Below are 23,424 nucleotides of genomic sequence, written 5' to 3'. Positions count from 1 at the left end.
CCATGCAAGCTGTGGCCGTAATTAACTGTGGAGGAAGCCTGGCCTGTCTGAGCTCTGTGTGAGGGGATGCTCACAAGGAACAGGCACAGCACTGAGAGTCAAGGCTAAGAAAGCAAACCTGCCTGGACATTGTTCAGACAACATGTCTGCTCCCCCAGATTAGGCACATTGGGTGGTCCCATGTAAGGAGTAACATGATGCGGATGTTAATAGGGTTGTCCTCCGGAACTTAGCTAAAACTCGGGCTTACTCAAGAGGGTGTGGTAACGCAGATCGGTTGAACTGGAGGTCAGCAAATTACTGTATAACTGGATGTTGACGTGTGTTTTGGTTTGGATTTTTATCTCATACTTTTGACTAATTTTGACTCATTATTATACTTTAATATGAGTCAAAACCTTGACTTATTATCTTTTATTTATTAATCATTATCTTTTTATTTTCTTATCATCATATCTAGCAGACATGGGCTTCTATAACCAGACCCCTACAGAAACAACGCTTTTAAACAACATACTCTTCAGCTGGACTGATACGATATATAAAAACTTTTATTGCGTGCACACACATTCTTCTGAGGATGTAGTTTCCACTTTGTTTACCAAAGTGGAAATCTTAGCTTTACAGTCATGAAGAAAAAGAAAACCATCCAGCTTGACGTGTCTCTGTTTATCTCACGTGTTCCACCTGTCCTTGGAGTTGCCGGGCAAACTGCATGGTGGCTTAAAAAAAAAAAAAAACAGGCCTTGGCGTGTCTGCAGAGCCATGTGTCAGTGAGCCGTCTCCTCCTTTGTCCTTGATGCCTACAGAGTCATTTCTCACCCCTGTCATCTGTATTGACAACCCGGGTGTGCTGGCCAGGCTTTTTAGATTGGGTCGTTTTATTGATCCAGGTTAATCATTTGGGGTTTGATCACTCCACTCTCTCATTTGCATTCAGTAACAGCTCGTCTCTCCCACCCTTTCTGCCTTTATAATGTAATTAGTATAATAAATATCTTATATATGGGTCATTTTCTATAAGTTATGTTTTGTTTTGTTTTTTTGGTTTGAAGGTGAGAAGAATAACTGAAATTTGTGCTGGCGATCAAAGTGGGACTAATTCTGGTTAAAGGATATTACAGCATTGAGATGTTCCTCAACAATAGCTGCATTATGCAATTTTTGAATATCTCTTGCCAAATATGCAGCCTTTCCCAAACTTGCCTCACTCCATTCCAGGAAGAGATTATACATATATTTCTCAAGGATTAGGGCGCGGTACCGCTTGACAGCAGTCTGAGGGTCAAAGCATGCGACCTGGGTAATCACAGTTTGGGCCCTGACAGGAAGCAGCTGTCAGTTATGATGGACTTTAAGCCTTTAAACACTGTGCGTTTGTGTGTCATGTCTTTCTTCCAGCCCATGCAGCCACGCAGGGATTCCTCAAATATTAACACAAGTGGATAGATTGAGTAAACATTAGGACTTCTTTGTCAAGGCGGTCTTTATTTCTGGTTGCTCCAGTTTGCGGCTGCTCATGACCGTGAGGACGCATGAGCTCTTCACTGAATCCTGCAGGATGTGGCTGCGGCTCTGCCCAGCCATAAGCAGCAGCCCCAGGCCTCCCCGAGCAGCTGTCAGCCGGCTCGAGAGACACAGAAAGAGAGCGAGAGAGAGTTGCCCTGCCCCCAACTTCACCAGCCTGCCTGCTCTCACTGCAGGGACTAAAAGGGGGATGGGCACTCATACACATAGAGATAAAACATGGAGAAATCATGAGCAATTCCTCAGCATCTCTTTATGAAATCAGTTTTAAAGCTGTGGTAAATCGCACCCATCACGTTGATTTATTTGTTTTTCCCCGAATGGATTTACCAACAGTTGGCCTTTGTCTCAGCCCTGTGTACCTTCCCATCTGGCCTTCTCTTTCTTCTCTTTCTCAACCTCCTGTTTACCACCTCCTCCATTGTCCCCTCGACTGTACTGGTGTTCTCTGCCGAAACCTCAGCCAGGCGACACATCCTCAAGGGTTTCAGTGCACCAGGGTGCCAGTGTGACTGTAGGAAGGAAGGAAGACAGTCTGTGCTGTCAGTGTGAGAAACAAAATGACAGGATAATGTAGACAAGGGGCTGACTAATGATGGCATAACAGCCTGTTGTGGCAGCTGCATGTATGACGAATGCAGCATATAAAACTAAATAAAGGTCATGCTGGATTATTGATAGTTAGATACATCTTAAATGTTTAAAAAGCACGAATGATGTTTGACCTTGAATAGAAACAAGTGGAAGAATTACAGTCTTTCTTCTGCTTGTTTCTGGCTTTTGAAACCTAAAACAGAAAAGCCGGAACTTTTTGCTGTGTCAAACCTTTCTGTTTGTCATCCTTACATGTTCTTTGTAAATCTGTCTGTGCATGATTTGTTTCTTTGAGGCCACTTTACATATCCCTTGCTTTGTTCTAAGACAATGTGAGAAGACTGAAAAAGATAAAGGTTGAGATGCAATGGTGATTATGATTCATATTTGAACTAAAGACCCAATAACACTTTAGATTACCGCCATTTTACAGTAGATTTATTTATTACATATGGGTACATATACCAGGACAAATACTGTATGTAAACACAAGGGTGGAAGACATATGAATTGCAAATAAGGGACTAAGAAAAATAATAAAAATGTAAATATTTTTAAAATGTCTGAGAAGGAAAAGGGATAAGAGGGGGAAACGGTGCCAGTTCTGCAATGAAAATATTATTCATTCAAGATAATGTTACAAGACATTACTTTGGGAAATTGCTTTTAATCATTAATCATAATGTACTTGTTATCATTAACATGGTATACACTGTTGTTACTTGGCAACAAAATATTAGGCTAGGCCTGGGATATTATTGCTGTAGCTATAAAATAGTCATGACTAAAATAATCATGTGTTTCTAAAGCAGTGGTTCTCAAAGTGGGCGCAGAATGTATGACTATTTTGGCCACGGGTCTGAACACTGTCTCTAATACATATCGTATCAGATGGCAGTCCGTGGTCTAATTTCTATCAGTTCAGGATCCTTGATGGGAAAAAGTTTGAGAACCACTGTTCTACAGTGAAGGCATAATACTAGACAACAGTGTTGTAGGTTTTGGGTCCGGTGAGAGACAATTAACACTGAGATGAAAGTAGTGCCAAAGAGTCTGGCTCTGGTCCTAACTACTGTGAAAGAACATATGCTAAGCCTGTTGGTCCCCTGTCAGTACCCTATATTCATTGAATTAAATGTAGTCTAATTTATCGTCCAAGTCCCACCTAAATGCAAATTTGTTATCCCCTTATTCCCTTTATACAACTTCCAGTAGGTACTTAGTAATTATTTTATTGGTAGCCAGTATGTAAAACTGTGGGCTGTAATCTAAAGCCTTACACTCCAAGTATTAATACAGAGCCACCAGCCTGCCTGTATGAGAGGTCTAACTATATATGACATTGTTATTGGTTCCGGCCAAACGCTGCTATATTTAAACATAATATAGATTATAAAGGCATTCATTTTTAATGTGATACTGAGAGCTTTATCGTGTGATCTGATTATCTGTCAGTCTCCTTTTGAATGTCCCTTCCTTGACACTTGTTCCCTCCCCTAATTAATCAACACATAACCGAGGCCACCATTTGCATTTACAGCAAACACACGAGTGTCTTGTTCGAACAGGAAAATCAAGGCGACCACACCTCTGTGGTTTCCAAACTCCTGTGTCGCAAGGAACCAAAAGAGCAAAAGAGTATTACCACAGCTGGATTCCATTTTCAGGGCACTCTAGTTCAATCACTTACAATTATGTCCTTGACAACATGCTAAATGCTAATCGAAAGGACCATGTTGTTACTGTTACCACTGTGTTGGTTTTACTGATTGTCAGACCCTCCCTTACATATTACATGAGCTGCCAGCAACAGAAATATGAGAAACTTGTCCTTTTGTAAACAGTTCAAACTCTCACCATTTGTAGTCATTTGTAATGAGCCAGCACTAACTCAGCTGCTAATTTCAGCAGATAAAAGCCCTAAAGCTCATTTGTAAATACATTTTAACCCAGGTCTGCATTTGATTATGTATTCACATATTAACAGGGTGACATTTAATTTCCCCCCCATACCTCTTTCCAAGTGTGTGTGCCAATCAAATTATTCTCTGGAGAGCTATATCAGCATTGTAACAGGTTAACACGTAATAACCAGGAATGTGTGGAAGGGTGTTGTGTGCATTAGAGGGGGAGGGTGGTTCATGGCACACGCAGCGATCAGGGTGTTAAGGTCTTAATATGTCACCTGTCATATACCACCTACCACCTACCATCTTTCATCTCTCATCGCTCTGGTATTCACTCCGTCTACACACATTCCTTACATGCGGCAGTATTTACTGCCTTGCTTATCCGCTGGTGTCTCTCTCTGTTTGGCTTTTCAAAATTCATCCTCCAGAGTCTGCGCTTGCTGCCCTCTGGCTGCTCTGGCCCTTCTTTATCTGTCTATTATTTTGATCCACAGCATGGTGCCAACATCAAAAGCATCAGGCACAATGGAAAAGGACATTCCAAGATCATCAGCTCACATACACAGGGAGTCAAACACACACACACACACACACACACACACACAGATGTTCTCCTCTTTGAATCGTACACTCAGATTAGGGATTGGAGTTTGTGTTAAGGATCATAAAATCTGAAATGTGTGTGTCTCTGCAGTGTGATAATGCGATACCAACAGTGTATATGACGATGATGTAACTAAAATGTAAATGTAAATGTGTTCTTGTGTGTTGTATATCTGCACATATGTAGATTTTGCACACTTGTGTTGACTCTACCGTGTGTGTGTGTGTGTGTGTGTGTGTGTGTTTGTGTGCAGCCCGGCCCTACAGCTATGCTGATCCCATCTGTGAACCCTGCCTCATCACAGCTTGATCCCAGCACCACCTCTATTGTCTCACTAATCCAGGACTATTAACACTGCAGCACCACAACAGGCGCTTACTGGAGCCCCGAATGGTTCCCAAAAATCTCTCCTCTGAACAGACTGCAATCTAATTAACTTGGAAGAGGAGGAGGAGGGGCTAAAAGGGGATACTGTGTGTGCGAGAGGGTGTGTGTGTGTGTGTGTGTGTGTGGTTAGCAGGATCCAGTGGATTAGCACCTTTTGATAATGGGGTGAGGCTGGGCGGCTACAGGTGCCAAAATGAAAATGGCCACAGTCAGGATCGCCACTGTAGATCAGAGTGTCCATGCACTGTTGTTTGCAACATCAAACCCTTTATTTGTGCCAGAGAATAAGGAGTGAACTTGTTGGTTTGAAACTTGACAGAATTTACTTTCTTCCAAAACTTCCACCAGCAGCAGCAATGATCCTGTTCGTTTTGCTTCATGCTGATGTATGAAAATGCATCTTTGCCTCTGGTTCACTCCACAGCCTTTGTGGTGCAGCATCAACACACTCAAAAAACCATGTGACAAATAATCCAAGTCTCCTAAATCAGGTCATACTTATGCTGATTTGATCTTCAACTAAAATAAGCAAGTTAATGTATTTATAGTGTTGCTTTGATCTTGTTAGAATTGGATTATACACTCGTATCAGTGTCATCTTTAATTCTGATATGGGTTGTAGTGTTGGTGAATTTGTCAGAGTTGCAGTGAAGAGTAAATCTGAAGTCCTTCTTATCAGACACAAATTTGGATCTCAGAGCAGGATGATCAACCCAGTTTTAGCATGTAGTACAATGGGTCACCAAATCAAATTGTGTCCTAAACAGGAAGAAAATATATGATCTGACAGATCTGACATTTTTTGCTTTTGTTAGCGTCCTGTCATGTCAGAGAGTGGCACAAAGGTTTTTGCCTGACCTTGGGAAACAGGAGGTGCAAGGAGCTTTGTGACATACTGTTTACACTTCTGGTTGCTAACCTGACAGTAAGTCAGGTTGCTCCACAGTCAAAGGACAGGTTGACATTTTTTCATGTGTGTCTTAAAACATGCACATTCCCACTGAAACAGGTTTTGGTTACTGTAACTTCCTCCTGTTCATACTCTCTGAGAGATCCCTTTCTAGCACAATGTAAGTGAGTGGAGTGACTGACTTTGCTCCTCATCCGTACTGTTTTCTGACTGCAGTAGACAATCTGCTTCCTGTTTACACCAGCACGGACATGTCCAGTGTAGGTGAATGGTCATGTGACAGGCGTTTTCAGGTGTGATAGTAAGGACGGAGACCATTTCTGATACAGATCTAAAATGGTCATCTGGATGGAGAACACTGTTTTTCTTTCAGATTAAAATGTGTTTCAAGGTTCAGGCAAAGCTAGCATGAGGCCAGCTCACTGGGTATTTTACACTACAGTCTTTTTATATGAAATCCCCCCTTTGTGTCACTGCTCACTTTGCTTCAGTTCAGCACAGAAAGAGAATTTAACTGTAACTTTACAACGATACACAGTTAGTCTAACTCAAGCCTATTGTAGACATGTAATCGTCTATGTTCATTTATGTTAAAATGATGGCAAATCATTGTTGGTCTTGTGGCACACATCTGAACTGTGCAACCTCATTAACATAAAAGCAGAAGCAGCACAAGTAAAAAACATGCCGGAAGAGAGGGAGAGATTAAATGCAGCTCTTGTGCTTTCTATTGATTTTGCAATCGAATAACATTAAATGATAAAGCTTATGTGAAAATGTATCAGTGGCTGCACTGTTAGAAGAGAGGGCGAGCACCCCTCAGGGTCACGGTGGTCATTAAAGCTTCAACGGCCAAATAAGTTTAAAAATCCATCAGTGACGCAGAGAACATAAAACACTATTCTTCCTCACTTCTAACTCACTGCTCTTACCTCTGCTCGCTCTTTAGTACACCAGGTGCCAAATGTCATTCTGTAAAAGTAACAATCCCCTTCGTCTGAATGACACAATGTCATCATGTTAGCAGATGAAGCCAGCAATGTTGTAGGAGAGGATCTCTTCATGGACAGAAGGAATTACACAACGTATTGACATAGAAGTTGATTGCATGACACAGCTAATATGATAACTTCCTCCTTTTTTTGATTCTCAGGGTTTCGTCAAAGGTCACTACCTCCGAACCAGTTTGCAAATGGTTTGTGGTAAATGTCAGAGTTCACCAAAGTGCAAGGCAAAATTTCTTCGCCTCTGCGATTCTCTGCTCAGTTCCATTGCAGTCTGTCTCATTTCTGTCTCAACCTTTGCTGTTACAAAAGCTGGTGAGAAGCCCTGACTCTGCGTTCCCTGTTCTCCTCGACATCTCTGTCAGTTCGTGTTTATATTGGTATGAACAGCTTTCCCTGAAGGCCTGGAGGCCTGCGGCCTTGTTGCGGGCACAAATAGTTCATGTAGATAAAAATCACATAATAAGACATGGGACAAGCACGAGTGAGTTTACCTCCAGTGCTTGGGGGTCTGGCTCTGTGGAAGAAAAGAAAACAGATCTGTACTCAGGTTGTGGTTAAGCTGAGGAGCTTACTTGCTTACTGTAAGTCAGAGCAGCTGAGTTTGCATAGCTTCCACCTCCTGAGGCCTGGGAACTGTTGATTCTTCAATAATTCTGTGTGTGTGTGTGCACATGTGGATGTCCGCGTTCGCCTCCACACGAGCTCACGGCCGTGCACGTTAAAGTAAATGTGTGCGTCCTGAGATGCAAAAGCGAGCGAGCTTGCTTAATACACTCCCTGCCCTCCCTCATATTTAACATTCTTTGGCCTTGTATGGCAGATCAGCATCAGATGGTGCTCCAGAGGAGAATAATAACCACAGTTTGCTAAGTCTTCTGCACGCCACCGCCCTCTCCACAGTGGGTAAAAGAAGCTGCTCAGGTCATTTCACAACACTCACTTCATATTCAGTCCCACAGCTGGAAAAGCTCGCTGATATTACCAGATTAAACTCTTTGAAACGCTCTGCATGCTCTCATTGAGGTAACACCTGACACTGAAAAATTACAGATGTGCAGAACAAATGACAAGTTCTGCCTTTCTGCTTCTTTCTTCTCTTCCTTTTTTTCCCCCCCCATTCTCTCCGTCTTCATGTGTCCCTACAGTATGTGTCCTCATGAGTCACTGTTTGAGGCCTTGATTGCAGACTGTGTTCCTGACGGGAGGAAATGCCAATGTGTGTGTTCATACCCAAAGCTGCACAGTCATTATCACTGTCTCTCCATGTGAAGTGCATGGGCATTTTAAAGAGGGTTCAGTATCACTGCCTCATCAAGGACTCTCTCACTTGTATGAATCATCCATGTGATTTCAGGCAAAGGAAAGGCAAAGTGTACTTTTGAGATAACAAGTGTAATTTTTTCCACTGTAATTGCTGCTATGTGCCTCAGGGCCCCAGATCAAGATCGCTCTGGGGTTTCAGCTCCCCCTGGAGCTTTCTAGGAAGTGTTTACAGTAATTTCGGATGATGATCAGATATGATGAAAAGATCTGTGAAGTGATTCCACAAAGTACAACACACTGGTCAGAAACATAACAAATAAAATAAATCAACAAATCGCTTTTACAGTTACAGATGTAATTCTTACTTTCCAGGTGTTACAGCCTTCAAACACATGGGAAAGGTTAATTAGATATCAGGGTACATGTTGTGTGATTATTAAAGCTGATAATAATTTTTCTTGAGCCATTTTTCGTTCCAAAACTAAAACAACCAGGAACTGTACAGTAATTGTAAAAAAAAATCTGCTTGTCAGTATCTTTAAAATTGGTCCTTTTCATTCCATAACTGGAATTACAAGAGCCAATTTAAATTTCCATATCCTTAAACTGTATAATATAATAACCTCTTGTATTATAAAGACAATGGCGACAGAACCAGCATAGAAACCACATTTGGCAGCAACTTACAAATAGCCCCTTTAAAGGTCCCATATTTTACTTTTCCCTTGTTTTATTTGAAAGTTTGAAATCCATAAGAAGGTATTTTTGTGGTTACCAAAAAGCATACCAATGTAGTTTTACATCTCTTTGGCAGCACAGAAAACTTACAAATAGCCCCTTTAAATTCTCAAAATGACAATACACCAATAGTCAACCTAAACCCTGCAAACATTCTCCTCACATACTGTATTTTGAAAAAGGTATAAATACTTGTGCAACACTGGTGTCAACACCTTTAGAGAAGCTAGCTTCTGTTCCACTTGACCGTGTTTTTTGTCAGTGTTATTTTCATCAGCCAGTACATGAAATATGATACTTGAAATGCGATATATTTAAACTGGATATCTTAGATAGAACAATGATTATTTTGTTAGCGTACAACAGCCACCACTCTGTTGAGGCTTCCATAGCATGCCTACAGTGTTAGCTAAGAAGCTGCAGTGGTTGAATGCCAGCACAGGGGGATGGTGAAATCCCGCAGAGAGGCAACACATTCCTCACTCACCATTGGTGGTGGTGTCTAACTGCCACCTCTCTCTCTCTGACAGGTTTTCCGCTCATCTCATCGACAGCTCCAGCTCCAGCTCAGAGATGAGTAACTTTCACACACACATACACACACACACAGACACACACACACACACACACAAAGCGAGAGAGAGAGAGAGAGAGAGAGACACACACACACACACACACACACACACCGCAGAGTTATCAGCAGGGAAGAAATCAATGGCTTTCACTGACAGAAAAGAGCACTGCACTGTATCTCTGCTGAAGCCATCCAATAAGGCCTCTCAGCTGTTATCCACAGCGCTTCACATGTTTAAATGAATCACCCAGGATGAATTTATCTGTGATTCATCCTTAATCAGAGAAGCACTTAATTACCCCCTAATCAAATTTCACACAATCTGTGTTTAATGTGATATCAGATCTGAAATTATTACCGTCCACGTTTCCCTCCACAGCTGAGATGAAACATAATATTTATGTAGTGCCCCCTGGCATTACAGGCACAATACACACACATACAGAAAGAATGTGTAAGTGAATGCACGTTCAGTCACAAGCACACACCATATGCACCAGAGATCACGAGCTCATGATGCTGGAGTGATTCAAGGTTTGAATCACAGTGGTGAAACCTTTTGGACAGAATCAGAGCCAGACTACCTTGACGGCAGCTCGGTGAGTCACGCAGGGTGGAGTTCTACAGGATCAAGGCACAGTGAAGAGTGAAGTGAGATACTGACTGAGCAAAAACATCCAGAGAATCCAGTTACTAAAGCAAGCCTAAACGTATGCCTTCTGTCTGTGCTGTCATCTGGCAATGAATCCAGACACAAACCCATATTTTCCATTATATAGTTGCCATTAGCTTTTAGGTTTGGCATGGTTCGGAATGGATCCATTGGAAGTGTTGTAGAGGAGCAGTGGACTGGCTGATAAGCACCTTTGTTGTGGCTTTTTATTGCCTGTTATCCTGGAACAGGGGAATGGTTCCTGAAAGAGAACAGCATCATGTTTGGTTTCTATTCTCACATCAGTGGATCTGTTTTTAAATGAAACCTACATAAGAACGTTTAATTTAACACTGCGTGTGTTTGTGTGTGTGTGATTATTTTAGCTCGTTCCTATGCTAAAATCTGCAGGAAAGCGATCTATTTACTAGATAATGTAAGCTAAATGTTTGTTTATTGCCAAGCAATAAAAACTACCAAACAGTGGAAATGAAATGGCTAAAATCTTCTCAAATAAAAGTTCATGTAAATTTCTTATAAGCGAGGTTAACAATCTAGCTTGACCTTGACAAATGCAAGCAGGTTAAATACCTTGATATATGGCTTTTTGGTAAATACTAGCTACGCTTTTGTGAGTTTTGTTTTTAAATGAAACAGCTAATTTAACACTGTGTGTGTTTGTGTGATCATTTTAGCTTGTTCCTCACAAGTATAAAAACATAAGGAAAGAGGTCTAAAGTGGCATTTTGCTAATAATGTAAGCTAACAGTTAGCTTACTGGTGGGCAGTAAAAACAAGCAAACAATCCTAATGTTGTGTTTATACTTTTTTGGGTGGAAATAAAATGGCTAAAATGTTCTCAAATAAAAGTTCAGTTGAGTACATGTACATTTCTAACAAACTAACTTGATCCTGACAAATGCAAGCAGGCTAAGAAGCTTGATGTATCCTTTTGGTTGATATTAGCAAAGCTACATTTGTGAGTTGTGTTTTCTCCACCTCTTGTGCACATGCAGGTGCAATATTTGACAGACGGTTGTGAATCAGTGCTCATTTTTCCAGAGTGGAATCCAATCCATTTAGATAACATAAAATACGGTACATTTTTTGGTGATTTAGTTATCACTCACACACCATGGAGGTTGTGTATGTGTGTGTGTGTGTGTGTGTGTGTGTGTGTGTGGTATAAGGTGACAGTGCCAGGGACTTTGTGGAAAGCAGGCCATGAATCACGGTGGGACGTGCAGGAAGGACTGTGTCATTACCTTCATTGGATTAACCTCCTCCCTGAATTAGTGGCTCAATCTGTGACTCATCTGACTGACAGTAACATACTGTACTGCTTTGTCAATAAAAAATAAAAATGAATCAAAACCTGCTAAGTTTTTTGTTTTTTTTATCCTTCACCATGAGTTTTGTTTGCTCTGTGCTAAATCAAATTTGAACAGACCAATAGATTAAATATGTCAAGCTTCTAGCACATACAGCTTCACCACAGGAACTCACGCTGTGATTCATAGTCTATTCTGTATTATATTAGTTTTGTTTGTTCTGCATTTTACAGCATAATAGAGTCACAAGCACAACACAGGAATTGTCTGTGGTGGCCTTCAGAAAGTCATTGTACATTTACTGGAAGGAATCCCACAAGGCATTTACAGTCATGGGTGGAGATGTTTATTCTCTAATAAAAGCGTCTCACTGCCGTCTTATTTGAAATCAGAGATTAAACTGTTTTCACAGCAAAGGTGTTGGGTACTGAAAGCCAAATATATTAGAAGTAATTTGTGCCCCTATTCAGTATGTTCAATTAGATTAATATGAACATTAAAACCAGTCCAGACCAAGTGAACTGGCTCTCATGTTACAAGATCCAACTGTGTCACACTGTAGTCCTCTCATTGGTGATGTATGACTATAACAGGATAATATTCAATTTTTTAATAAGAGCCAAGGCCAATATTGTCACAACCCTGATATATCCCTGCTATACAGTATGTATGCAGAAGAACTGATGAGTCTATGACTCATCCTGTAATAAAAAGCCACATCTGCTTTCTTTGAAATTTCCTGCTCAACCCCATCTGTGCTTCCTCAACAGAACCAGTGCTCTTCTTCTCTGCAAATGTCTTCACATCACATACTTACACATGGAACCACTTTATTCCATGAACCATCTTCAGATAAGTTCTCAGGAATAATTAATACCTCCTTGTAGGTTTAGTATTTAACTGTACAACTGTCTAAAGTGGACATGATAGGACAACTAAAACCTACAGCAGTGGTTTCTGACCTTCTTCGCTAAAATTATGCAAAGGCTATGTGTGATCCCTCACCACAGATTATGGCCTAAGAATGGGGCTGAGGAGTTTAGTGGCCGGAAGCGGTAAAAATCCTTATTTCACAAGAAAGAAGAAATAAGAAAATAGACAAAACCAAATATAATTTGCTGTAATCATCTTTATATTAGCCACACCAGTGGCATAGCAGTAGGGATGACAGTGTTGGTCTTTTTCGGTAAGGACTGAAATATCTCAACAACTATTGGAAGGATTTCTAAGGAATTTGGAGAGTTTTCCTTCACTTTTCCAGTGAAATTTCTCAACATCTACTTCATGCATTGGTGTGAAATTTAGTTCAGACATTAATGCTGCTTAGACACTGAATTATAAGATTTGGTAGAGACGTTCACGTCCAGGATAAATAAAGTTCATGGTAAACATATTAGCATGTTAGCATTGTCATTATGAGCATGTTAGTTTGGCGTCTCTTGCTAACCTACAGTACAGTACCTTAAGCAAGTCTTAAACATGCAGCTGACTTGCATCAAATCTCTGGATCATTCAGGCGTCCAGTTTCCTTATTCATCTACAGTAAGTGTTGTCTTTACAACATTCACACTTACATTTTTACTCATTTGGCAGTTGCTTTTGTCCAAAGCCACTTAAAAATGAGAAACAACACTAAAGCTTTCAAAATGTACAAAACAAAACATGTCTGTTTATTGCTCAGACCTCTGTAGGGATGTGTAAAGTAGAGCCATGTCTGCTTATTCCTGTTTTCTCGACACCAGCTTTTCTCTTGACACATATTTGCTGCTAAGAGCTCATTGCTGGGTTCATTTTGCACTCCACTCCCCAAATGTCATCTGTCAATCAAAGTGTGTGTGTGATGTAACATCTTGTTTTGTGGATTTCCGTTTGAAAAGGGTTGAACTTCTGTAGGTGTTGCTTTTTTTTTTTTTTTGGCTTGTCGGAGCCTGTTATTGCTCACAGTTTTGTTTACTCCAAACAAAGAGCTTTAATGAGAAGGCTTCATTTTATTGCTCAGAACCACAGAGGACTCTTAAACTGATTGACTTTAATCACTGCACAAAATTCTTTCCTTATATGCAGAGATTTCTTCTTTTATTAACAAGCCTCAGGTTCTGGGGGACAGCAGGTTATGGCGAGAGGTAATGAAATGGAAAGCTGTGCTGGAGGAAGGGGTGAGGGCGAGAGGGGGCAGTGACAGCTGTCACACAGTAACAAACGCCTCCCTCTGTGAATGGACACTCAGAGACGAGGGGTGGGGTGGGGGGACACCTCCCTCACCACACAGCTGCCACAGACCTGTCACTCAGGGTGTTATCGTGCCCCCTCATCTGGACGGGATGATGGGCTTCTGGTCAGTGTGGGCATTAGACAGACACCTCCACAGTGACTCACACAACACTGACGCCACAACCCTCAAAAGCTCTTTGAGTTACACTGAACCAAATTCATTAAAGACTGAAGTTGACTTGGCTCAGTCACATGATGGTGCATCTGTGTGATTATAGGATCACAAGGTCAGATATTAGTAGTATGACTAAATTATCACAACTACACCAACTGGCACAAGCATTCAACTGAATGAGCATCTTCACAAATACAACTAAAGGTCCTTTATTATTCAATGAATAAAGACTATGTAAGTCCGACACTGCCACCCAGTGGTTCTTTAGAGGTAACTGACAATGTGTAAATAGCAGCTTATTAATATGATGAACCAATCAAAATATAGTCAGCCAATTGGTGTAGCGTGGTTCAAGTGTGCTACTGTACACAACACTAAATGTTTGTTTTTTTATGTTTTAAGATGTGTATTTTGACCACTAGGGTCATGCAGTCATTGAGATGAACACATCCTTGTGTAGTTTCTCAATATTACAATTACTGATGTTCATTTACTTTATATTTCAGTAGGTTACTAATGTTACAGTATTTTGGGCCTTAATCACTTTTATCATTTATGTTCCCTCTGTGCTTAAGGCATTTACCTCTGTTTGTTCAATACAGTTCTGACAGAACTACAGCTACTACTTCCATAATATTACAGTGTCATAGTTTCTCTATGACATTTTTAATGTCTTAAGGGACAGATCTATTCTTAATAAGGGTCATAATTCATATTTTAACTGAGCTGCTCTTGTTAAAATATCTGTCATCAATTAGGAATAAGTGGTTTTAATAGATGAAACATTTTTGATCTTTTTAGGAGCTTGAAGGTGATTTTGGGGAATAAAAGGAGAACAAAAAATTCAACATTATCTTAATTTGCTCAGGAGTGCACACTCAGTCAAAGAAGAAGAAATTAAGAAACCTCTGATAATGGGGTCACACATAAGTGAGTATATATGGAAAAAAGATAGTGGCTAATGCCGGGTAGTCAAGCAGAGCAAGCAGGCAAATTTACAGATATTAATAAAAAATTACGGATATTTATCTGTAATAGGAACATAATAGGAAGTAAATATTCCAGTTCATACACTGTGGGAATTTCCTGCTCCACTGTTGTTGAATTTGTTGTATTTTAGTTTTATTCTTTAAGTTTATTAGTTTGTCATTTTTAGTTTGTATTTGTTTCTTTGATGTGCCCACACTTCTTCTGTTATCTGTTCCTCAATGATGGTTGTGCTGTGTTGCATTACAATCTTTATTGGCTGGAAACGTTAATTCGTATTCTTTAGAGAATATCAAATATGACAGGGTCTTCAGTCTAAGAGAGAGAAAAGAAATAAGTTTGCAAGGACAGGCAGATAAAAAAAAACCTATGAAAATAACACATACAGATGTCCTTCTGTAAATATAATAACCATGTAGGAGGTAGACAAACATCCTGTACAAGAGGAAATGAAGTGCCCTTGAATAGGTCTTACAGGTGTCATTTCTGTCTAACATACAGATACCAGTAATTCAAGGACTGACGCATTTATTTTCTCACATCCTCTTTCACTGTGGAAAATGTCTGTTTTGAAATGAGATCAATGCTGAAACATGTTGTAATAGCATTGATCTCTACTGCCATCTCCTGGAAGAAAGCAAGAACAGATGTGTCATACACTATTATTATTACTTGTGTGGCTTTCTTCTATTATCATGATTCTGTACTTAAAAAGAGGATTTTAAACTCTCAGCTCAATCTTTGAATATGAGTGTAATAAGGAGCAGCATGCAGTCTAATTTAGTTTGTCCACCAACATGTGTTCACTCAACAAAAACGTTCATTTCTGGAAAATAGTTTACACACTAACATTACTCAACTGCCAAAACCTATGTAAACAGGTCAGACAGGGAAGCTCAGTTATGATCTTGAAAGCAAACATCTGTTGGTCACAAGATGGAACAATTTCATCATTTTCAGTCTGGCCAGGGCCACCAGTTGATGTCAATTAAGCCCCACTCTGACGGGACATTTACATAAGGCTCTGGAGAGCAGCACAGAGAGCGGTTTGTTTCCCATTTTGGCAGCGGCCGTTTCCTAGATACACACAGGCCTGTTTTCAGCACCTTCAGGAGCTTTGTGTTTGACAAGCACCAAAAAAAAAAAAAAAAAAAGATGGACTAATCCCTTTAGTTTATATTTAGTACAGTCCTCTCATTACAAGAGGTCTGGATCACGGGGTCGGCAGGTTGACATATTGCCAGTTATGGTTTGAGTGAATGGTGGAATGAATGGGTGGAAGAGGTGGCCCTGATCTTGGCACTGTATGTGTGTGTGTGTGTTGTGTGTGTGTGTGTGTGTGTGTGTGTGTGTGTGTGTGTGTGTGCGCTCAGTGTATCCCCTCTAGATGGCAGTAATGCTAGAAGAATCATCCTGTTTGCTACATGTTGCTGCCAACACCAACAGATTTGGGTCTAATGTGCCTCATCAGTGTGTGGCATCATTATGGTGTGGAAGGGCATGTTGAAATGAAAAAGAGAGAGGGTCAGTTACATGTTTGGTTTAAAATGTGAAATCAGCTTTAATTCGGCTTAACACATGACTCCAAAGGGATCATACAACATTGGAAAGTGTGATTCAAAGTTTTGGACAAAGAGAGGTCATAGAGGGAACATGCAAGAAAGGGGGCAAAGATAAACTGCCATTTAAAGCTATATTAACTGAAATTTTGGCCAATTGGAGGCTGTGAGTGTAAACACATTGACACACTATCACTTACATTTTTTATGGTGAAGGTAAATGTACTGCAAAGCAAACCACTGTTCTACATAGCACCTGCATAATTCAAACAGAACCCCATGTTTTCCATATCCCGGAGGGACTTTTTGTGAACAGTTGCCTATTTACAAATCAAGCAGACATCGAGCAAAATAAGCTTTGATTTAGAGTTGTGATTTTGGCCATCCAATGATTGTTAGTCCACTATTTATACTTTTACTCATACTTTTGGTCTCCTCTAACTCCTGAAGGAAATGTCTTTCTCTCTAGCTGGTAAATGCTTCACTACAGAGAACAACAACAACAACAATAACAACAACAACAACAACAACTTTTTCACTGAAAACAGCTGCCTGCTGCAGCTGGAAAGGAGGTTGATGAGAGTGGTGAGGATGAATCAGAACATTAAAGTTGCAGACTGTAAAACCAAAACGAGATGAAATACAGTAAAACATTTGCAGGTCAAAATGTTACGTATGTTCATCACTATGAGTGATTCTTTTCACATTATACGTAATAATGTGAACTGTGTTGCAAGTTCTGTAAACAAGATTTTAAACAATAATAAAGCAGCAAACAACTATTTTCTACGTAAAGATATAGTGGAGTAACGATGTCCTAAGCAGACAACCGAGTCACATCCCTGTTGCATGGGACTGCCCACATGCAAAATCGTACAGTGCAGTACACAACGTTCAGGTGAAACCGACCTTCAAAAATTTCCTCCACTGAAGAAACAAAGTTTTCGTCTAAAAAGGCCTCTGACAGATAAAGAGATAAGACCAAAGCACAGGTGGACTGGCCATGGGGACTACCAGCGCCAATCCCTTTGGGCCAGGGGACCATCAAAACTTACATAAAGTTTTTCAAGTTTTTACTGGCTCCGTCAGTGTAATTCATGTACCTAGTCTAGCAGATAATCCATGGCTGAATTTCTCTCCCAGTCTGACCATGAAGCCAATACTGGTTTGGCCTTAGCAGGATGGAGAACCCTACGAGCTGCTAAAAGGCTCCATCTTAACTGGTTTTCCTCTCCTCAATGCATAAGCAACTAGATGACCACATAACGATACATTAGTGACTGGCTATAGGCATTATAGCATTTCCTCACTTGTTACGATATTATGAATTTGTACAGCAAATATTGTTGTGTGTTAAGTGGTTGCTAACAACAGGGCTTTGTAACATGTTGCCACCTGCGAATGTGAAGGTGGAGGTGTGGTTAATAGGGAAGCTGACAAAGTATTTGTTTTGTTCTGAGATGCTGGAGCTCTAGCGCAACATCTAGTTGCAGTGACAATTGTTTGCAGAACCTTCAATATAAAGAAAATTGAATTGGGCAGCTTTAAAGTCGTTATAATCAGTGTAAATTTACTGTTTTTGTAGATTCTCACAATTTTCATTAGTGATGATAGAAATCTGGACTCCAAATTAATGCTAATTATGATCTGTGTCCATTTAAAAGCTGATAATACGTCAGTTATTGTGTTTAAAGTCTGTTTCCACTGCCCCCAAGAAGCTAAAACATCTATTAACTCAGGTTTGACTTTTAAAGCTTTCTTTCTTTCTTGTATAAAGTATAACGTTTCCATAGAATTATGTAATAAGTTACATAATTAGAAATCTTCTGAAAATAGTATGAGCAATGAGTTGAAGCAGGGACAGTCTCACCAGTCGGTCCCCCTTGAACTAAAATGATTTAGGCCATCAGCAGCCATTTTCAGAAAATAATTGACCTCCGTCCCAGTAGAATAACGTGATCCAAATTAATTGGTAAGGGAGGATAAATTAGTATGGGGCGATATTATAAAGCACCCTGTGGGAGCTCCAAAATAGGCTTCCTCGCAGTGGGAGCTACTCTGGCCAAGAGAGAGGTGGAGAAACATGCCAGAGATTTAAGGGTACAGTCCAGGCAGAAAACGGTAAGTTTGTGAACTGACCCAACTGAAATAATGTGACAGGGTTAACTGATGCCCCCAGCTTGGGAAAATAGACTTTTCATGGCCCTGTGCGTCTGCTTCGTGTCCTTTGATTATTGTGTGGTGGACAGTACCTTTAACTTTAGGGCATTCACTTATGTTACGATCTGATGAATCCAGCACAAATAAAAAGGCCTTACTTGTAATTAAGGAATTTCTGTAATTTTTCATTAATCAAAAACTACCTGCCCATCACTAAACAGCAGTTGGAAGTCATAGTGAATAATTTAGCACACAAAGAGCCTGATATTTGAAAGCTAAAATTAATGCGATGAAAAACACGGAGGCAATTATAGGATTAAAGGGGCTATTTGTAAGTTTTGCTATACATAGCCAACATTAGCATTAACAGCTGTTTTCTTACCAGTCTTGCCAAGGGCTTCAGTCATCACTGCTTTTATAAGAGAAGAAGTTATAATACATCCTCTCAGCAGCACTACTTCTTCGGGGTAGCCTGGATGCTACAGTGAATCCGTATCAGAAAATGATCAGACAGTCCAGCAGGACTAGCTGGTTAGCATGCTAACTTCAGTAGAAGTAAAGATGTGATGGAAATAGAGGCAAAACAAGAAGGTTGCTTTTAACCGCTAGAGACAGCTCTTGGAGATAAAAGGAATGAAGTTTGATGCTGGGCTCACATTTCTTCTAGACTGGTAAGTAAACAGCTGTTAATGTTAACATTGACTATGTAGCAATAGCAAAACTTATAAATAGCTTCATTAAAGAAAGTTTAAAGCACAATATGCTTTGGGTATCAAAGCATTGATCAGGATTGAAATGTTATAATGGCTACCATCTGTTGACAAAAAGAAACCACATGTCAGGCTTTTGGGGAAATGTTGTATTAAAAAAATGCATAAGACATCTAAAACATTTCCATTTTATGGAATGGTGTCCACACATGGTTATTCAATACTTCACTCTGTGTAAGAATCATTTAGCTCTGAGAAAATAATTATCACTTGTTTGGTTTTTCTGTAGCTTGATGTGACTTAAGTTCAACATTAATAATTCCAACTGAGCAAATTCCATTTATTGATGAAGAACAAATGTCAAGACAAAGACAAAAAAAAAATGATTGAAATTATTTTGACAACCTTAAAGCTACTAAGGGGGAACAAAAGGATAAGACAGTATGTTAAGCAGATAGCCTATGGCAGAAAATATAATAGTGTATGAATGTTGCTGTTAAAAGACAGAAAACATGTCTAGATCCCCTCTGGACAAGGCATATCAAAGTACTGTGCTGTGTCTGATCTGGTTTTACAACAAAGAGGTCTGATTACCTTATTCAAAATCCATAAAAATCTCCTCAAACTCCGATTTCATTGATATGTCCATTCTCTGTGTACAGTGTGTGGACTGGAGGTTTCAAGTTTCCACACACTTGGCAGATTGGCTGCCGAATGGCTTTGATTCTGTACATCCTCAGGTACTACAGACTATGGTTCAAGTAAACATATATGGTTTTGTTCAAACTATCTAAAAGCACTGTAGGGAAACTTTTTATTGAAACGATGGAAATATGTCAGAGAGACATAAATTGTCCCAGGAGTGACTCAGATGTAAATCTTTATCCGCACACACTCTCCAGCACAAAAGTGCACACAGACCTCCCCTCCACTAATGAAACAATTTTCCCTGGTAAATTCCCATGTTAGCAAAGCTGGCTCTCTTGGGATACATACATCAGCTTTACATGACTGATTCTTGAATGCAGCTAGAGATAAAACTTCATGTCGGGCGACTCTTAATACATCATTACATGGCTGAATCCCTGCTCCTTAAGAGACATGAGAAAGCCAGATTGTTTCCAGGTTTGCCTATTTATAGATGAGCGAATTTAAGCAGTAGAGAGATCGGGGTCAAAGTGCACATAGTTGCTTGCAGTCTGGAATTCCAACATAATTTTTTCCATTACCCAGAGTGCAGAAGGAGGGGCTTCTGGCCAGTGTGTAGAACGTCTTTATCAGCAGCCGACACACACACACACACACACACACACACACACACACACACACACACACACAGAAAAATTTCATTACCCTTCTTATTTTCCCCATGTGGGATATCCTGCCTAGAACTAACGGTGTAGTATTTACTGACCTTCATGGAACACATTACCTGTGTTGTTATCTTTTTGCACATTAGACCTCCACACATATTTGTCCAGTTATATTTAGGGTCATTTCCACTTGCTGTCCCTTCAAGCTGTTTGATTAGCAGAAAAGAAAAATGTTGGACGTATGCAAGTCTTAGCAGAAAGCGAGATATCGGCTGGGATACAGTTGCACAGATGGTACTCTGAAGGAATAGTACCTCATTTTGGGAAACATGTTTACGTGCTTTCTTGCTGAGGGTAACAATTCTGGTGTCTGTGCAATGTAATTATGAAGCTAGAGCAAGGACGTAGTTAGCCCAGTATAAGCGTAAAGACTGTGAGCAAGTAGAAACAGCGAGCCTGACTGTGTCTAAAGGGGGAAAAAACACCCCAAAAGCATATTAATTGACACATTATAACTCACCAGCAAAGACTCATATAACCCCCTGTATAACCACAATTTGTCATTTTAACCTTTAAGCTTTGCCTGGATTAAACAAACGAGATATAACATGGTGGGTCTTGAACTTTACTGCATATTTACTGACTTTGTTAACTTTGGACAAAGCAAATATAGCTGTTTCCCCTCACTTCTAGTCTCTGTGCTAGGCTAAGATAGTGGCTGCCTCCAGCTACATATTTACAGTACAGTACAGGCATGAGAGTGGTGTCAATCTTCTCATCTCACTCTTGGTAGGGAAAGCAAATAAGCGTATTTATCAAAATATTAAACTATTCCTTTTTCTCTCATCAAATTGTTCCACAAAAGAGAAATGGTTTGCAGATAGTTATGAGACAGGAGATGAGTTAGGAAGTTCATTAGCTCAGAGAGCTTTTCCCCTTTTTCAATACAAATCTTTAATGAATGAAATGATGTACAATCTAAAGAACAAAGTACCAGGGAGGTATTATTGTCACTGACTAGCACTAGCACGTCCCAGCTGGTTAGCATTCCAGCAGTTAGCTCACCAGACAGAGCTAGTCCTGCAAGTAGTCACTATGTAAACAAGCTTCCAGAGCCAAACATTATGAGACACGCAGATGAATTTCACTGTGCCACTTAATTTTCCCAAAAGGTCACACTAATCCTCTAAAGATAAGGTTCATTTGTTATGTCATGCTGGGCTTGCTGAGCTCCACTTGTAGCAAGGAGGCACCAACTTCATTTTCCTCCCCTTGCTCCTCTGTCTTCCTCATCCTCCATCTCTCCTTTCCTTCCATCTTCTGCCTATTAAGGACACTGCTAATGGTTTTTTTTTTTTTTTTGGCCTTGTCTTCTTTGGGCCTCCTCATGAGCAAAACTATTAACTCTCAGTCATCCAAACCAAGCTTGACTTAAAATGTTATCTTTATGATAAACATTCGTCTGTCAGACTAAGAATGTTCCAGTCCTCTCCACACAGTTTACATTATTCTAATGTACTTAGTTTACTGTGACAGTGGAGAATATATCATTCAGCAAAAGAGATATTATCTAGTTTGGATTGTTTTCAAGGGTGGTCTGATCTGTTTTTAATTAAAGTTCTGTACATGTACACACAAAAAACTGCACACACAATAGCTCTAGCCTTTGAATGTTACTATTATCCTCTTCATGCGTCTGAATGACTGATTATGGATATTCTGAGTCATATCATGTTCACACATACAGAACATGGCGAAACACCACATAAATAAACATACAATCATGCAAACACAATCATAACACCGTAACACTGGAGTCACAAAGACACACATTCTCAGTCCCCGCACACACATGCACGCACACAGACACACACACATACACACACACACACACACACACACACACACACACACACACACACACACACACACACACACACTCCCATGCCAGGCACAGCTGTGAGCACTCTCATTTTGGCGATAATCTCTCAGCTCTCTTCAAAGACTCTCAGTGAGCCATGACCATGCCCCCTCTCCCTAAACACACACTCACATACACACACACACACACGTACGCATGCAAGCACGCACGCACGCACGCACGCACGCACGCACACACGCATGCACACACACACACACACACACACACACACACACACAAACCTGAAGCTGTTAACATAATAGCTCCATGAGCCATCCTTTAGCCATTTGAGGATTGCCACCCTTTCCTCCTGTTATCTCTACACAGCTGGACACTTACTGAATGTGTTGAAAAACAGTACAATTCACACAAAATATGACATAGCAACACTGACGATGTCTAAGGATTTATTTAACTTACTCAGTAAAGTTAGTTCTCACTCTGATTCCTTCTTCTTCTAGGAACAGGAGCTCATTGCGCTGTTATCCAGCGTGTCATATGCCTGCCCTAAGCTGTTGACCTCAAACTACCTCTAACTGGAGTGGGCTATTTATGGTCCCCAGCTCCCTCAAAACCATCAGGGGAGATCACATCATGCTGCGTGAAAAGCATGTCTGTAATTAATACACGATGATCTGTGAATGATGCAGAAGAGTCACGCTGTGTTTCTGCCAGATGTTAGGTTTCAGAGGCTAAAAGTTGACGGAAAGAAACATCACAGATCATTTCTATTCCCAAAATTTGCATGACAACCGCAATTGTCAGCTAACTGACAATTTGATCTCAGCTTACTGTAATCAGGTGTACTTTTCAGTCTAAGCTAGCACTCAGCAGTCAATTTTCAAATGAGGTTACTCTTTTTTTACTGGTTTCCCAGCTCAGTCCTAAGCC

At 40.3% G+C, this 23,424-nt stretch overlaps 1 long non-coding RNA gene across 1 annotated transcript; it reads right to left on the bottom strand.

Moving 5' to 3' along the window:
• Positions 1-555: 555 nt before the first annotated feature.
• On the bottom strand, positions 556-23,053 carry LOC130181058 (uncharacterized). The gene is made up of 3 exons (XR_008829519.1): positions 22,954-23,053; positions 9,428-9,521; positions 556-2,039 (listed from the first exon to the last, which is right to left on the bottom strand). It is a non-coding gene; the product is annotated as an uncharacterized LOC130181058 (long non-coding RNA).
• Between the last annotated feature and the right edge of the window lie 371 nt (positions 23,054-23,424).

Source organism: Seriola aureovittata, chromosome 14, assembly GCF_021018895.1.
Source record: "Seriola aureovittata isolate HTS-2021-v1 ecotype China chromosome 14, ASM2101889v1, whole genome shotgun sequence".
In the NCBI taxonomy this organism is placed as follows: domain Eukaryota; kingdom Metazoa; phylum Chordata; class Actinopteri; order Carangiformes; family Carangidae; genus Seriola; species Seriola aureovittata.
This window is presented reverse-complemented; position numbering and strand designations above follow the sequence as displayed.